The sequence below is a fragment of the Bos taurus genome, chromosome 5, assembly GCF_002263795.3.
Source record: "Bos taurus isolate L1 Dominette 01449 registration number 42190680 breed Hereford chromosome 5, ARS-UCD2.0, whole genome shotgun sequence".
Classification (NCBI taxonomy): Eukaryota; Metazoa; Chordata; class Mammalia; order Artiodactyla; family Bovidae; genus Bos; species Bos taurus.
The window spans coordinates 110,886,419-110,904,405 of NC_037332.1; the positions used below are offsets into that span (position 1 = coordinate 110,886,419).

Genomic DNA, 17,987 nt, shown 5'->3' on the forward strand with positions numbered 1-17,987 from the left:
TGGAACAGAGAGGACTGGTCGAGGGGCTGGGGTAGAGGTCACCAGGGGCAGCCGAGGGGCTTGCTCTGCTGTTCATGTGTCCAAGTGGCAAAGGGAGGGGGGTACAGAAAAGGTCAAGGGGCCTCCTGGCACGGCTCCTGGAAGCAGCTGTGAAGCACAGTCCAGCCAGGTGACAGTCACCTCAGCCTAGAGAGGAGGCCGCCCATTTCACAGAGGGGACGTTGAGTCCTGGGGCGCTTGGCACTGACCCAGAGCTTTGTGGTCTCTAGGAGGAGCGCCCAGGACTGTGGGTTTGCGCCCCGCCCCCATTCCTTTCCCACACTGGAGTGTTTCTCAGTGGGGTCCTGGTCAGGGGGTGGATGAAAAGGAGGCCAGGAGAGCAGAGTCCCCTGGCCTGCCCTCTGGTCCTCTGGCTTGGAGACAACGCTCCTTAGGAAAAATGCGTGTTGCCCCCAAACTGGCAGGAAATCCATGCCAGTAGTTCATTCCAGCAAAAAGGTGCTCAGGAAAAAAGTTTACAAGAACTTAGGCTACAATGTTAGCCCAGGGGTGGCAGGTTGATGAGTGGTATCATCCTGTCTCTTTCGCTGTGATGTCTCGATTCCCCAGAATGTACGAGAAACCTTTAAAACCAGGAAGATGAAGTTAGGTTCTAAGAGAGAGAAGAAAAGGGGCTGTGAGAACAGCCAGCTCCCCATTTGTTGGGTTCTGGGGTCCCTGCTCATGAGTAGCCTCCAGGGAGGCTGGCTGTGGGGTCTCAGGGTAGGAGTTGCCCGGCCCCAGGGACATCCCCCAGCATAGGTGCATTGGTGCACACAGCTTCCTTCTCTCTCATCCCTGGAGACTGGGTCTGTGAGAGTCCAGGCCAGGGGGTATTGGGATGCTGCACCTCGAGAATTCTGTCCACACCTCCGACCTCCTTCCTGTGGCCCCAGTCCAGCCTTTGCACCTCTTCCCCTGCGCACCCCACATTTCTGCCTTGGGGCCATTACTGTGCTGGACTCTTCATCTGGAAAGCCAGCTAGCTCCACCCAGATGTTGCCATTCACCTAGGAAGCCACCTCTGCCCCTTCCAACCAGAGGCACCCCTAGGGCTGTAGACATTACTGCCCCCCCAGCCCCTGTGCCCCAGTGTCTTCCTGACTGACCCTGTCCCTAAGCGCATTTCCGGCAGTCCTTCTGAGCCATAGTCAAGTTCTCACCTGTGGTCACGGGCTTCCTAATGACAGCTGAGCCCCGATTCCAAGTGGGAACTCGATCTCTGTCTCTGCCACGGCCCCCTGACTCTGTCCTTGGTACAGAGCACTCGTTCATCCATTTAGCACTTGATCATGGGGTGTCTTCTCTGTGCCAGGGGCTGGGCTGCGTGCCAGGGAAGGGTGTGATCATGTCTGTGTTTTTGTGCTTTTTTTTTTTTTTTGCGAGTTACCTACGCGCACACACAGCAGGAGCCCCTCCATCATATGAATGCATGTCCCTTAGGCTGTGCCCGTGTGTAATCCTGCCAGTCCCGAGCATGCCTAGCTAATTCATTCAGCAAGGTTTTATTCAGTGCCCACAAGGAAGTGCCAGGCCATGACCCAGAAGCCGAGTGCCCCAAGGTCTCTGCCCTTGTGAAGTGCCTGTCTCGTGGGGCCATTATAGAGCGGGCTAGTGGGGAAGGGGGCCCAGCGGGCATGGGGGGTGGTCAGGACGGCATCTTGGGGTGACAAGGAGAGGGTTGGGGAGGGGCATTCCTGCCGGGGCTGTGGGTGTGCTCTGTGATCCCACCATGGCCCTGGGAGCCCAAGCGGGCCCTCCTTGCTGCTTTCGCTGTTCTAGGACCACGGAGCCCTGGGCTGTGAGTGCCGCCGCTGGTGCTAGGAGGAGGGCACAGTGCCCTGAAGAGGGAGCGTGTTGGCTGGAGAGCCTGGGCTGCAGAACTTTCTCTCTTTTTAAAAAAATTAGTTTATTTATTTTTGGCTGCACTGGGTCTTCATTGCCGCAGGGATTTCTCTAGTTGGGATGTGCAGGCTTCCCGTCGTGGTGGCACGTCTTGCTGCGGAGCATGGCCTCTGGGTGCGCTGGCTTCAGCAGTTGCAGGACTCAGACTCAGTAGTTGTGCCACACGGGCTTGGTTGCTCCGTGGCCTGGGGAATCTTCCTGGACCGGGGATTGAACCCATGTCTCCTGCATCGGCAGGTGGATTCTTATCCACTGTGCCACCCGGGCAGTCCCTCCAGCTACAAACTTCCTTTGAGAGGCGAGCCTTGGAACTAGAACCCAGAACACAGCACCCAGAAAGCAGAACCCTCCCCCGCCAAATTCAGACCAGGGAACCGAGAAGATAGAACTTGGAGAGGGAACATGGCACAGCAAACCTGGAACGTGGCCTGTTGGAACGTGGAATGCTGATATGGGTCAAGCTGGAAGGTCATGTCTGCACCCCTAGGCGTCAGTGGGAAACTGAGGTCCAGAGAGGATGGGGCGGCCCTTGCCTTGGGGAGCAGCAGTGGGCATGCGCATGGCCTCCGCTGAGCCAGTCCCTTCCCGTGGCCTCCTTGGATGAGGCACGTCCCCTCTGTAAGCCTCGGTTTCCCCGTCTGTGAAGTGGGCTTGTGAAGATGAGCTAGGGCGAAGCACACCGCCTGCGAAGGGGATGCTGCTCTTGGTGCCCAGGGTTAGCGGAATTGCTGAGGCCTGGACCCCAGCCGCCTGGCCCCGTCTCACCTGTGCTGATGTTTCTGTCGCTACTATTTCATCCCCTGTCTCCTACCCTGTGGTCAGCGGGAAATCTGAGCACCTGCTGGCCTGTTCCAGAATGCTCCATGGGTCCAGCGGGCAGGAAGGACCAAGTCATTACTGGCGGGAACAGATTGGTAGCACCCATGAAATTAAGGAGCAGGGGCCCAGCGCCAGCAGCCCTGTGTGATATCCCCTCCAGTGGTGAGGGTTTACGGAGAGCGCCTGGTGGGGACAGTCAGGTCCTGACCCAGGGATGCTGTAGCCCCTCACAGGCCGGGTCGGACAGAGAAGAATCAGGGAGGGAAAAGAGAAAAGGCTCATTGTTCAGCCTCGAGGAGGCTCACCAGGTGCCCAGAGCTGCAGAGCCAACCAGCTGTGTACCTGCTCAGGACTGCGCCCAGCAGGAGGTTAATTATGCTGCTCAGGTTCCCGTGGCCGCTGGGCCAGGTGCAGCCCCCAAACCCTCCTGGGAGCCTGCAGGCAGCGTTACCAGCCTCCCTTTCAGGCCACCGACAAGCCTGGAGAGAGTGGGAGTTTTGCTTGGGGTCGCAGAGCTTGGGGTGGCAGAACCAGGCTCAAGCCCATTTCCTCCCTCAGCAGCAGCTGCTTGAGCACCTACTGTGTGCCAGACCTGGATCTGTACACTGAGCACCTACGTGGTGAGCCTGGTGGGAGGATCCTAACGTGCGGCTGCTTCACTTTGCACCTCCCTGCCCCTCCTCGCGGCCATCAGGCGGCTCGTTGCCCAGAGCGCCCTGAGGATGGGGTCGTGCCCTGTGTCCCCCTTACCACCTGCCCTTGGAGGGGACCCTGAGGATACACGCAGACGAGCCTCTTCACTGGGGCGTCCTGAGCCCGAGGTCATGTGGCAGGCAGAGCTAGGACTCGCAGCCACCTTTCCAAGCCCCCGACCAGGCCTGAGAGCCCAGCGGCACTAACTGAAAAGTAGTGTGTGGATTTGGGAGGCGGGGTGGGGGGGGGGTCTTTCACTCATTCGTTCTCCAAGCCTCTGTGGCAGGTGCTGGGCTGGAGCTAGGGACCCCGGGGTATCGGGGGGGCCAGGCCAGGGTCAGAGAGGCCTGGAGGAAGTCAAGTCCAGTTCTGCTGAACCCTCCTGATCCCGGCATGGGGCCGGGGAGTGTAAGATTACACAGAAACTTGGAGCCTCCTGAGAGATCTGGACTTTATCCTGAGGCTGGGAGGGGCAGCGTCAGATGTGGCTCCTGCCTGGCTCCAGGGCACCTGGCTGGGAGCCCCCTTAGGAAGGCCACAGCTGTTGTCCAGGTGAGCACTGGCAGTGGCACGGCCAGTGGGGGACGGGCACAGGGTGAAGGGTGGGGCTCGAGAGGGTTCAGGGCACACGGAATAGACCCGCCTTGGTGACGGGTGCGTAGGATCAGTGAGAGGGAGGCTTTAGGGTGGCTCCTGGGGTCCTGGCATGGGCTCCCGGGTGGCAGCTCACATCACCGGCGGGGCACAGAAGGAGGCAAGTTGGTAACGGCCGCAGTTGTCCCCCTGTCCTGGGTGCCAGGCTCAGGTCACGGGTCATCGGCTCAGGTTGTTAGAACAACCGTTGGAGCGAGTTCTTTGTGCCGTCTCTTGCGGCCGAGGGTGGCACACAGGCATGATGGGAACTGACTGTAAAACCCTGCCCTCCCTGTGGCCCATCCGGGATCCCATGGAGTCTGCCCATCTGTGTCCCTCAGCCCAGCCGGTGCTCGGGCCTCCCGCGTACATGGGTGCACCCTGACGCCCGTACATGTGGGGAGGTGCCCATGGGAGACCTTCCACTCCCACTGCCTAGGAACACGGGGACCAACCTCTGCCTCCGTCATGTGCCTAGGCACCCCCACCACCCTGGGCACGGGCCCCCTCTTGCCCCCCCACCCCCACAGCACAGGCACTCTCCCACCCCTACCTCCCAGGGTGTAACGCCTGGGACAAAGTTCCTCCAGCTGCAGCTTGACTCTCGCCCACCCAGCCTGAGCAAGAGAAAGCACCGTGAGGACAGAGAAGGGGTGGGGCGGACCCTCCCCTCCCCTCTCCTCCCCTCTGCTCTCCTCCCCTCCCTTCCCCCACTCTCAGGCCTTCTGGGCTGGAGATGGAGCTGAAGTGGCCCTTTGTACATTGTCCCTGGAGGATGGGCGAGCCTGAGCGGGAGGGGCTGGCACTGCCGGGGCTGCCTGCCTGGGAAGGATGGCGCTGATCTCAGCGGGGAGGGGGCAGGGGGCTTTCTCAGCACAGCGCAGAGCATCCTGCTAGGCGTGGAGTCTAGCACCACTTCCCATCCGGGTTCAGTACTCACTCAGCAGCTGTTGGTGAAGCTCCTGCTCCGGGGTGGGCTTTCCCTTAGGGAGTGGGGAGCAGCAGGGACCGGCGACTGTGGCCCATGGTGACCCTGCTCTCCTGTTGTTGACATTCCAAGGGAGCCGGGTGTGGGTTGGGGAGACAGACCACTAACACATAAACAAGGAGACAGACGGCTTCCGCAGTGGAGTGTTGTGGAGCCCGTGACCGGGGAGGGGACCACTGCTTTAGCTGGCTTTAGCGGGTTGGTCAGGAAGGCCCCTCTGAGCGGCAGCCGGCATGTGGAGATCCGAGGGAAGGGCATTCCGGGCGGAGGGAACAGCCACGGTGAGGACCCTGAGACAGGTGAGCCTGGGGTGTGGAAGGGACGGGAGGCAGTGACTGTGGCTGGAGTCACGTGGACGAGGGACATGAGGTCAGCAAAGATGCAGGGACCAGATGGCCAGGGCCTGTGGGTACAGAAAGGAGTTGGGATTTTATTCTGAGTGCGATGAGGGTTCAGAGCAGGGGGATGTGGCCCGATGGGGCCTTTGCAGTGACAGAACTGGTGGGGCTCAATGCCAAAGGAAAATGTAGGGCCCTTTGTTAAAAAATCAAGAATTTCAAGAGAGGGGACTTCCCTGGCAGTCCAGTGGTTAGGACTCTGTGTTTTCACTGCAGGAGGGGATGGGTTCAGTCCCTGGCTGGGAAACTAAGATCCCACATGCCCGGAGGTGGCCAAAAAAAGAAAAAAAATTCAAGATGGAAAAAGATACAGGCAAGAGGGAGACCAGTGAGGAGGAAGAGGAGGAGGGGACTATCAGAGAGAAGTGCCAACTGCCCTACCAGCATCCCTGCCAGGCCATCCAGGCACACGGAGGGCATGTGGAGAGCGGGCATTGACCCCAGTCTGGAAGCTCAGCGGACTGGTCTCTCTATTTGGGTGTTATCCTGTTTAATCCTCCTAGGGTAAGGGGCTGGGGTGGTCCCACATTGCAGATGGGGGACTCTGAGGTTCAGGGATATTAAGTGACCTGCCCAGGATCGCACAGGAGTGCGAAGGCACAGGGGCCGGATTTGAGAACAGTGCCTCTGGATTCTGGATCTTGGGCAGCTGCTGCCCAAATCACAGTGCCCTGACCCACCTCCTGAGAGATGGGGCTGGGGGCATCTCCTACTGTGCTGGGCCTGGAAATGAGTTTGCGCTCTCATAGAGGCAGAAGGTGCTCAGCCCCAGCCTGACTGGCCTTGCTTCTCCTCGCTGTGAGCCTAATCTCTGTTCTGCAAATGTGGACACTGAGGCAGGGCAGGGCCATCTGCTCTGGTCACCCTCTTGTCCTGACGGGCCAGGGTGGGTCATTTGGGTCTGGAAGGACGAGTGGCTGGGAGGTGGGCCAAGAGCTGCAGGCCCGAGATGCAGGGGTCTCTGGGGAGTCTCCTCCCCACTGGCTTTGGTGGGCTCCATAAAGATATGGGTAAACTCTGGTGATGGGAGTTGGTGATGGACAGGGGAGGCTTGGCATGCTGCAGTCCATGGGGTCGCAAAGAGTTGGACACGACTGAGCGACTGAACTGAACTGATAAAGATATGAGCAATAGGCCTGCGTGAGGCGGGCTTCTGGCCACATTCCGTGAAGGCCGGGCAGCGTGTTCCTGTCCTATACTGGAAGGAGCTGAGTTCTTCTCCATCCTTCAATCAGAAGCTCTATTAATGATTAATAGCCTGCCTGAGTTATTATTGCAGGCCTGCACTCCCCTCCCTGCTGCCTTGGCCCCACGCTGGCTGGACCCTGGCCTCCTCCCGCCTTCCTCCCCCTTCCAGCACCACATGGCACTGCCTCTCCCAGCCCCGTCTCTCTCTGCAGAGAGAATCCGGCCCGGAGCCCTTGGTCCGCCCCCCACGTGGGGCTGTCCTCTCACTCGGGCCTTCAGCCACCCGACTGGGTGGGGCTGACCCTGCGTGACAGAGAGGGACATGGGCACAGTGGGGCTGTGGGGCAGACAGACAGAGCGACAGGGCGGTTCCCTCAGGCAGATGGGGCTCCTGAGCAGGCGGGGGTCGAGGCCCCCCGACCCCTGCTGAGAGACGAAGGCTAACCTGGGGGTGCATGGAGGGGGAGAAGGGAGTCCCGGGGTGGGGGGCAGTGCGTTTAAAGACGTCTAACGCATCCCACCTCCAGCAGCACCAACGCTGGCAGTTCTGCCGGCCACGCTCCTCCGGAGCCAGGGCCTGCTTCATGTCTTGACCCGCTCTGGAGGACCCTGGAGAGGCCCATTCCTAACACAGAGAACTAAGGCCCTGGCCAGCATGGACTTGGACATGGAGCCAGGCAGTAGAGTAGCTCGCTGATTTCTGATCCGAGGCCACCCGCAGCGAGGCCCTTCACCCTTGCCTGCTCCCACCCCAGGGCGGAGCGCTGGGCCCCGTCCAGGTGAACAGCACAGGTCCTCTGAGGGGCAGAGTTGGATCCAGATCCCGGTCCCCACTTCGTCTGGGACACCGGCTGCCGCCAGTGGAGCAAGCCTGCTTCCGAGCTCTCCTGTGTCTACCTCCACCGTGTCCCATCCGCGTCCCACTGGACATGCCCAGCAGCCTCTGGGAGTCAGGGCAGTATCAGTTCAGTCGCTTAGTCGTGTCCGACTCTCTGCGACCCCATAGACTGCAGCACGCCAGGCCTCCCTGTCCATCACCCACTCCTGGAGTTTACTCAGACTCATGTCCATTGAGTCAGTCCTGGGAATCAGGGTAGGATTCACAGTGACCTTCCACCCAGAGGGGGAACAGGGCGAGGCCCCAGAGGAGCTGGGCTTGCAGTTTCCTGAGTGCAGGGTACCAGCAGGCCCCTCACCTGCGAGATGGAAACCCCAGGTCCTCCACTTCCTCGGCTCCTGGCTCTGGGGAGCGGCTCCGCCAGGGTGGGGCTGCCTCACCCTGCCCCGCCACCTGGTTATCTGTTTGCACCTCAGTAGATGAGGAGACTGAGGCCCGGACAAGTGGGAGGAGGTGGAGCCAGGAAGCCAGGCCCTTTGAAGGGCAGAGCTGGCGCCAGGCCAGGCCAAGGCCGGCTCATCACGTAGCCACCTACCTGCTTGGCCTGGGGCTGGGGAACCGTCCTCAGGGAGGAAGCAGCTGCCTTCCCGCCATGTGGGCTGGGCACTGGGTTGGGCAGTGCCTTGCAGCCGCTGGGACGGGACACTGCCTCACCTGTGGCTTGCCACCCTGGGGTCCGAGGCAGGTACCGGGTCAGGTGAGGGGAATGTGGGCCTGGGGGCTCCAGGGAGGGGCCAGGCATAGAGCAAGGCAGGGGAGGTTGGTGGGGAGTGGGAAGCCCCAGGGTCCAGGTCAGACACTCTGCCGCCACTTAGAGGGTGGGTCAGGCTGGGCACTCTGACCCTGAACCTCTTTCCTCACCTGTGATGGCTCTGGCAGCTAATGAAAGGATCAAATTGGAGCAAAAGTACTTAGTGTCCCTGCCAGAGGGTGGTTCTGGGATAGGCCTCAGGTGGGCCCGCTTCTTCCGCCCATATTGGCAACAGGCTGGTGGCGATGGCTGTGGGCACAGGAGTCCGGGGGTCCCCAGGCCATATGGTCAGGCCCAGCTGGCAAACAGCAAGCAAATGGAAACCCCCCCAGTGGGGGTGCAATTGTGTGGTACCCTCACTGTCTGAGCTCTGGGCCAGTAGGACCAGGGAGAAGATGATGGGGAAGGTGGGGATAAAAACTGATGAGAGAGAGGGTGTGGGCAGGGGGCAGCAAGAGTCAGGTCCTCTGAGAGGTTTCAGGCCCCCAGAGCTCCTGAAGTCCAGGCCTGGCCTCAGAGGTTCCCCAACTTTTTGGAGCACCAGACCCCTTCAAGCTACTGGAGACCACAACATGGGACCCTGTTCAGGGTGATCTGTTCCCATTGGAGAAAGGGCCCTGGGGCTCCCTCAGCTTTTCTCAGGGAACCCAGAGTTTTGTGAAATGTGTGGGTTTTTTAAATTTTACTTTTATTTATTATTTGGCTGTGCTGGGTCTTAGTTGCGGCACGAGGGATCTTTAGTTGTGGCATGCAAACTCTTACTTGCGACATGTGGGATCTAGTTCCGTGACCAGGGATTGAACCCGGGCTCCCTGCATTGGGAGTGCAGAGTCTTAGCCACTGGACCACCAGGGAAGTCCCTGAAATGCAGTTTGAAGTCAATGCAGGCCAACCTTGCAGAGCATCTCAGGTTGGGGTGGGAGGACTCACATTGTTACAGGGGGAAGGGGAGGGAAGCTGCCAGCCAAGGGGGTTTGGGAGGGTGCAGCTGTCCTGGGCATGGGGCTCTGGTGGCTGGTCCGGGCACATGCCAGAGCCAGGGAGGACTGTGACCCACAGACTCAGGCCCACAGGCTCCTGCCAGAGGCCCGTCCCAGGGCCAGGCTCAATGCGGCAGCCTAGCTTTTGTCCTGGAAATCCTGAGTGAGGAGTCGCAGAGGTGGTGTATGGGGCTCTACTTCCTCCCAGCTGGGTGGTTTCTGGCAGAACTTTCCAAGGTTGATGGGAGGCTACCTCTGATAAACACTATCAGTTTTCTATAAATCCAGCATTTATAGGAAGTCAGGTCTCCTAGTCCTTAAGTTTAGTCTCCCTGAGGGTATATGTGTGAGAAACTCCACTTTGTATCTTCTCTGGTTCTATTTTATTTATTTAGTCTTGGCCACGTGGCATGCCGGATCTTAGTTCCCCGACTAGGGATCAAACCCATGACTCCTGCCTTGGGAGCACGGAGTCTTAACCACTTAAGCCCCTGAAGCCCTCCTCTGGTTCTATTTTAGGCTAAAAGTTTTGCACAGCTGCCTTGGGACTGCTGATCCAAGAGGGTGCTGACCAAGATGCGGTGCCCAGGCTTCTGCCCTAGCCACCCCCGAGTGTGGGGCGTGTCCGTGCCACCCCTCGAGGCCCCACACCCCTCCCCAGGCTCGGGGCCCCTGCTTTGCTGCCCCTGCGCTGGGGTTCCCGACACACTGGCTTCTGAGCCCTTGGCCCAGGGCCTGGGCCGCTGTCCCCACTCTGTGCAGTGGCTCCTTCTCAACCTTGTGTCTCCGCTGAAGGGTCCTCTCCTTGGGAGGCCCTCCCTGACACCTGGCACCCTCCGTTGGTCGGTTTTCTCATTGTCCCCTGTCCCTCCACTGGACTGCGCTCTATGAGGACCTCCTCCCCGCACCTGGCTCCCTACTGTACCCCCAGCTCTATTGCCAGGAGCCAGACTGCTCTCTCCACCCACCTCAGGGCAGGCAGAAGCACCAGTGGCCTGATGGTGGTCCGTACATCTCCCAAGGCCCTCTCACAGCCCCCGGGTGCCTTCCCTCCACCCTGCCCCTGCGCCCCTGCTGAAGGGAACAGATGCAGCCAGATCCTTGAGCTTGAAATTCCACCCTAGTGCGCCTCCCTCTGTTGTTGTTGTTATTCAGTTGCTCAGTCTTGTCTGACTCTTCGTGACCCCATGGACTGCAGCGTGCCAGGCTTCCCTGTCCTTCACTGTCTCCCAGAACATGCTCAAACTCATGTCCCTGGAGTCAGTGATGCCATCAAACCATCTCATCCTCTGCCACCTCTCACCTCTGTGTTTCCCAGCATTGGGGTCTTTCCCAATGAGTCGGCTCTTTGCATCAGGTGGCCAAAGTACTGGCCAAAGCTTTTCCCTCTGGCTTGCCCCAAACACTCACTGAATGTCTGTCTGTCTGGGCCCCGGGCTGGGTGTGGGGAATGCAGGCCCACCTGACTTAAGAGAACAGTGTGGGGACAGAGGTGGGCGAGGCAGGGGACAAGGCCTGTTGCCGCCAAGGGTTACAGACCCAAAGCAGGGGTTGGAGGAGACTGGACTGCCCTGGCTCAGTGGCCCCTGGTCACGTCCAGGGGCAGTTAGGGTCAGGGCTGGGGCACCTTGGGGGTGCCTTGCTCTGGAACACCTGTTCTCAGTGCCCACAGAGCCCTTTCTGTGGCATGTTTGTAGGTCTGTGCGTCCAGCCCCTCTCCTCATCCCCAGAGCCACCCCAGAGTCCCCACTGCCACCTCAGAGGCCTCAGTAGTCTCCCTCCTCCCGTGACAGACGTTCCCCACGTGCCCCTCACCAGCTGTTGTCTCACACATACCTCCTGGTCCAGGCACTTCAGACATGCAGACCCCTCACCACTGCCCCGTGACGGCCACATCATCACCCCATTTCACTGGTGAGGAAGCTGAGGCCCAGGGAAGTGGCGAAGCCCTGCCATCTGGCTGCAGGGTCTGGATGCTGTCTCAGGAGGCTTCTGTGCAGATCCAGGCCTGGCCCCCCCTCCCCCCCAGGCTCGGGTCAGTCTGTGTCCCCGCCTGGCACAGACCACGGGCACTGGCTGGTCCCTCACGGCTCTGCTCCCGCTCTTCCACCTTCCCAGACCTTCCCCAGGCCCTGCCTTCAGCCGCCTCTTGGTCCCGGCATGTCTGGGCTCCCCTCAGAGCAGCATGCCTCCTCCTCTCTCTCCCTCAGTCACCTAGTATTTAGCAGTTAGTGTTAGTCGCTCAGACTAATGTGTTCGACTCTTTGCAACCCCATGGAGTCCTCTGTCCATAGGATTCTCCAGGCAAGAATACTGGAGTCGGTAGCCATTCCCTTCTCCAGGGGATCTTCTGGACCCGGGGATGGAACCCAGGTCTCCCGCATTGCAGGCAGATTCTTCACCATCTGAACCACCAGTCATTCCATAGTTCTTAATCCAGGCCGGCCCCCTGGAGCCGAGCCAGCAGAGAAAGTGGAAGTACCCAGGGAAGTGCCCTCAGTGCCCCATCTGGCTGGTCCAAGAACTGGTTCCCAGTGTGGCTCTGCCTGGCCGCTCGAGTCCCTTATGTGTGGATGGGGAGAGTGGTAGCTGTGCCCCACCTCCACCCCCCAGTTAAACAGGTTTTACCAGGACATTCTGGTCACCTGGGCAGACGGAGTCCTTCCCTTTAGCCGATGCCAGGGGAGCAGAATTCCTGGGGACTGAGGGTCATGGTACACCAGACCCACCCTCAGCCATTCTTGTCCAGCCCGGGTCAGGACTCCCAGATCTGCAGCCCCACTCCAGGTCTACCTGTTGGCAGGTGCAGGATGCTCGGGGAGCCTCAGTTTTCCATCTCATCTTCATTCCCACAAGCCCTGGGTGGCGGAGTGAGTAGCTTAACCTCTTGAAGCCCCATATTTCCTCATTTGCGAAATGGAGACACACGTACCTTCCTTCAGGCTCTGCCCCAGGCATCTGCCCCTGATTTTTTCTCCAGCCCTTGCATGGGCAGCGCCTGGCTCATAGCAGGTTCTTGGTAAACGTCCACCAGCAGCCTGGGTCATGTGCTGGCTGTCGAGTGACCCCAGCTGTAGGCTTGTTTCTTGTGGAGCCGGCCTGATGGATATGAACCAAAGGAATGAATAAAACGAGAGATGACTCAGCATCAGCTGTTTCTCCCACCTTGCCAGAGCTATGGGATCCGTCATGTTCCGTAGCCACCTCCTCAGCCTGTCTCTTCCCCATGTGGGATTGGGGAACCTCACGTCGGAAAGACCCTTATTTAGTTCCAGACTCAGTGGGAGGTGGTTGCTGTCTTCTGGTCCCTGAGACACTGGTTTCCTCTGCTGAGCCGTAAGGAAGAACCCGGAAGTGGGGGCAGAAACTCCAGGGAAGCTGATTGAGGCCAATAGAAGAATTTCTAGCAGCCCAAATGGCCCGGAATGGGCGGTACTCAGAATTGGACAAGCAGAGGCCAGATGGGCACTCGGGAGGGGCACTGGCCTGGGGCAAGAGGTTTGGTTCGGAAAGCCAGATAAGTCACTGAGAATGCATTGCAAGGTGATGGGTGCCAGTCAGTAAGGAGCCCCCCCCTCCCAAATCAGCCCAGTCATTTAACAAAGCTGGCCAGGAGCAAAGCCTGGCACACGGAGCTAGGCAGAGCCCTCGGGTACTGTAGAGCGGAACTGGGATGGGGTGCAAGGCAGACTTCGGCTCAGTCAAGATGCCCGCTGAAGCTCATGGGAGCTGGTGAGAGTTCATCTGAAGGTACTCTTGGGTTGGGGGCTGTAGATTCCTCTAGGAGTGGAGACAGAGGGTGGGCTCTGCAACCTCTGAGATTTCCCCCATGGATATTCCAAGAGTGCCCTGAGCACCTCCTAGGTGTCAGACCTGTTCACTGGTGGCCCCTTCTGTCAGCCGGAGGAGTTGGGTGCCCTGTGGCTGCTCCCAAGCTGAGGACACCAGGGATCACAGCTGTCAGCAAGGTGTTGCGAGGCAGACGGAGAAGGGGGCCAGAGGGTGGTGAACAGAGGACACGGCTGTTAGGAGAGAAGCTGCAAGACCTCAGCAGAGGCTGGCAGGGGCCAGGGTGAGGCCGGCTAAGGGCCGAGCTAGGACCCTGGTCAGCGCATGTGAGCTCAGGACCATGGAGAGCGCCACAGGAGCCTGGTCACCAGGTGACAGCTGTCAGGGTGCATCCACACCCGGGAGGCTGCTGCCCGCTTGACTGGCACACGAGTCACAGCCCGTGGCCTCCAGGGAGCACCTGTCTTTTCTCTGGCCGGCAGCCCCCACTGGACGCAGCCCGAGCCCAGACCCCAAGGCCGTGACTGGGTGGTGGGCTTTGGGCTCATCTTCCTTCTCTCACCTCATGAGCTTATCAAGCAGAGGCCGGGGGAAGAGATCACAAGAAGGAGGGAGGAGCAGGAAGAGACAGGGTACAAAGACAGTCTGCCCAGCTGGAACCTTCCGAGCATGGCCATGGCTGTGAGTCAGTACAGAAAGAGGAGGCCCAGGGTGGGCTGGTCCTGCCAGCATCCTGGGTCTGGGTCCGCTTCCTGCAGCCATGATTATCTGACTGTCAGGAAGCACCTGATCTATTCCCATCACATTCCTGCAGAAGACCCAGGGCTCTGAGGCTGGTGCCACCTACAGAGTGAGTGAGTGAGTATGTGTGTTTGTGTGTGTGTGTGTGGCGGGGGGTCTTTTAAGGAGGCTTCCAGAGTCTCATAGTTCTTCCCTCCTTTCTGTGGAGCCCAGGGAAGCAGGGCACTGTTTCCCAGCCCATCTCCCATCAGACTCAGGTTCTGACCAGGGTCCAGTTGAGCCCCCTACTCGACTCCTTACTGCTGTTAAATAAGAAAGCACCCACCAGGCCCCAGGCCCTGCCAGGGGCTCAGCTCTGGTTGAGCCTGTGCACGTGCTGCCCCCTCCCCCCAGCTGAAGGCTCTCCCTACTCTGCTTCCAGGTAGGGGAATAACAGTAGTGGTAAGAAAAGCTAATGCTTATTGGGTTCTTACTCTGTGCTAGGAGCTTCACATGGGTTATTATTGAACCCTCATTTTCTAGATGAGCCAAAGGAGGGAAGTTACTTTGACCTGCCAAGGCCATGCAGATAGGAAATGGCAGAGCCAGAGGTTTGAGCTGGGCTGTCTGGCTCTAGGCTCTGTGTGCACACAGTTGGCGGCTCTGGTTGAAGCTCGCTCCCTGACAGCTCCCTGCCCCCAGGGGCTCGTGCCCAGAGATGAGGAGACAGACAGATGGGGAGATGGGCTCAGCACTGGGAAGAAGGGATGGGGTGGGGCTGCGGATTGGTCTCTCTGATTCTGTGACTGAAGTGGGCAAGGCACTTAGAGAGGACCCTGCAGAGACAAGAGCTGCCTCCAGCCCAGCTCTGCCATTTTCCGTCTCCATGGAGGCGGTTGAGGGATGACTTCCACCCCAGTCAAAGGCTGGTCCATTCTGCAGGTCCCGGAGCCACTGAGTGTGACTCGCCACTCACACTTCACGCCAGGTCTGACCGCTGCCTGCACCCCGCCCCTTGCCCAGACAGTGCCGCGGCCTCCTTGCCACTCTCCCTGCTCTGTTCTTCAGGGGACCGTCTGTTCTCAGCAGAGCAGCCCAGCTGAGCCTGGACGCTTAGCATCCTCCCGTGAAAGCCGCACTCCAGCACTTCTGTTCCACCGCCCCTCCTCCCTTGTCTTCTGGACTCACTCTTAAGGCCCACCTTGGCCACCTGATTACCTGCGAACCTGCTCACTCCTAGTCTTCACCATTTTATTTTTCTCCAGAGCACATCTTTCTAACATACCGTATTATTTGGCTCATTTTAGTTGCCACAGCCCCGTGCCCCACTCACCCTGCACCAGCTCCATGAGTTGGGGGCTCTTGTGGTCCTCATCTGCTATGCTCCCAGGGCCAGTGCAGTGCCTGGCACTCAGTGGGCTCTTAATAAGTAGTTACTGAGTAAATGGAGGAGACGGGTTGGGTGACACCCTGCAGGGGCTCACATGGGTCAAATGCAGTGGTGGCTGTTCCATCCGTGGACTGTCTTCACTGGTCACTGGTGGACTCTCCATGGGACCCTTATCACCCAACTTGGGTTTCACCCCACTTGGGCTGAACTTGGAAGGTGGAAGGGACCCAGGACAGCTTTACCACGGATGAAATCCCACTACTGACCCCACAGGGTTGAGTCCGACCCTTACTAATTGTGTGTCACTAAGTTATCCCATCTCTCTGGCCTCGGTCTCCTGATCTGTAAAATGGGAAAGACAGTGGTACCTGCTACATGGTGGGGGGATCTGGTGAGGACGTGCATGTCATGTGCTCGGGACAGTAGCTGGCCTGTAAGTGTCAGTGACCATCAGCTTTATCGGTACACCTGGTGGTTCTAGATGAAGCTTTATAATGGAGGCAGAGATGCTGAAGCAGGGGTCTAGTTTGGTTCCACGGCTTTAGCCCGCAGCCAGGCCAGCAACACCAAGGAGGGCTATGGTCTCAGGTGTAAGGAGGCAGAGGCTGGTTTGGAAACCAAACTTACCTTGAGGTCCTGATTTGATCGCCTTCCTAATATCCTTTGGGGAAAGTCTTGCCACCTTTCTGACTCTCAGTTTCCCCATCTGTGAAAACGGTGATCACAATCCTCAGTCTCCCTGGGTAGGCAAGACTTACATGAGACCCCAGGGCCCACGCTTATTTATTCGGTTTCTTGTTTATAGGCCACTCAGTCTATAAAATGTATTTGAAAATACTTGAAGATAAGATAAAAAAAGATCAGGCCAAGAACAAGTTCAAGGAAAAAAAAACAAAAAAAACCCAACCCAGACAGCTGTGTGTAACAGTGTCCCAGAAAACTTGGCCTGTGAGGCACTGCCTTGCTCCGGGCCAGCCTCTGTGTCTGTCAGCCTCCCAGCAGCCCAAGCCACGAGGGAGACACACTCCATTCCGTGATTCTTGGCGGCAAGCCGGGCTGGGGCCTTATCACATGGCCTCACCCTGAAGGCCCCTGCAATTCAGATGGGGGACCCCAGGCCCTGGCGAGTCTGTTTTCCAAAGTGTGCAGCTGGCCAGGGGTAACTAGATCCTAAAAGCTTGTCTGACCAGGGAGCTGAGGGGCAGCTGGGTCAGTGTGACCTCAGCAGGGCTGTGGGGGCCCCTTACCTGAGTTTATCTTACCTTCCTGGGGCCTGTGTTCACGGCTGCCAGGAGATTTCTTCTGAGTGGCGGCCCCAACCTTGCCCTTCACCACTCATGGCCAGTTCAGTCCAGGGAGGGCTGGGATTGGGGTGTCTCATAGAGACAGGCTCCAAGTGGGGAGAAATGATCCGCCAGAAGGATCGGGGCTGCCTTGCCAGGTCCTAAAAGCCCTCGGGAGGGTCACTCTGGAGACCTCTGCCATGCGGACCTCTTGTCTGCAGAGTCGCCTTGTACCTGGCCCTGCCCCACAAGAGCTCCCATCCTCCTGCCTCGACTGGGCCTCTGCCCTGGGCCACTCCATTCACCCCGCTGGCCTGTCTGCCTTTGCCAGAGCAGGGCTAGAATCTGTGGTGGGGACGAGAGCTCCCTTCTGCCTCCCCCAGAGCCAGTGGAGACCAGTCCCTCCTGCCTCTGTCCCAGGGCAGCTGACATTTACCAGAGGTCAGGCCCCTACCCCTGATTGTCCTGCCTCCTGCAGTCAGCTGTCCAATCCCCGCCTGAGGCCAGGCTCCAGGGTGTCTGCATTTAAACCGGAGGAGGGGGGACATCTGAGGGCACAAGTACCGCCCTGGTCAGCAGGATCCGCAAACTCAGCTGCTCCAAGGTGAGGCCCCTCCTCCCCGACATGAAAGGGTGGGAGGAGATGGTCCTTAAAGCTTGTTCTAGATCAAACATTTCATGATTGTGCGCCTTATGATCATGTAGTTTAGAGAACATTTATGTTTGAGTCTTTCAGCCTTGAGCTTTGAAAGAAGTAGAAATCTGTTGAATACCTGCTGTACACCAGGAACTCTGTACCCATTTCACAGATGTAGAAACCAAGGTTCAGAATGGTGAGGAGCCTGGCTTAAGTTAGGAAAGGAAGGGGAAAGTATAGCAAGGGAAGTGAAGTCGCTCAGTCGGGTCCGACTCTTTGCGACCACGTGGACTGTAGCCCACCAGGCTCCTCTGTCCATGGGATTCTCCAGGCAAGAATACTGGAGTGGGTTGCCATTTCCTTTTGCCAGGGGGTCTTCCCAACCCAGTGATCGAACCCAGGTCTCCCACATTGTAGGCAGACACTTTAATCTCTGAGCCACCAGGGACGCTCAAATGACCCAGAGGTCATTTGAGCCAGAAACATAGGGAGAGGCCACAGAAAGGAACATTTTAAGGGAAAGGACGGTGCGCCCCCGCCCTGCCACACACACACAGGGAGATCTGTGGAAGGGAAATGAAAACACCAGTTTCTGTCCCGGCCCCTCCTCTGACTCCGCAGGTCACTCCAGCCAAGGCACTGGTCATGAACTCAGTCATGCCTGACTCTTTGCAGCCCCATAGACTGTAGCCCTCCAGGCTCCGCTGCCCATGGGATTTTCCAGGCAAGAATACTGGTGTGGTGTGCCATTCTCTTCTCCAGGTGATCTTCCCAACCCAGGGATCGAACCTGAATCTCTTATGTCTGCTGGCTGGCAAGCAGATTCTTTCGCACTCAGTGCTACCCGGAAAGGCACTGGTCTGACTTGGCCAGATG

At 58.7% G+C, this 17,987-nt stretch overlaps 1 protein-coding gene across 6 annotated transcripts in view; it reads left to right on the forward strand.

Moving 5' to 3' along the window:
- MGAT3 (beta-1,4-mannosyl-glycoprotein 4-beta-N-acetylglucosaminyltransferase) overlaps positions 1–17,987 on the forward strand; it is a 39,489-nt gene that overhangs the window by 14,499 nt on the left and 7,003 nt on the right. Inside the window, exon 1 of one of the 6 annotated variants that reach the window (XM_005207372.5) lies at positions 1,702–4,008. The exons of 2 other annotated variants lie outside the window; for them this stretch is intronic. The gene's annotated coding sequence lies outside the window, so the exon portion shown is untranslated. 3 more of the 6 variants (XM_005207374.5, XM_015471393.3, XM_024992792.2) reach the window with 3 other exon arrangements.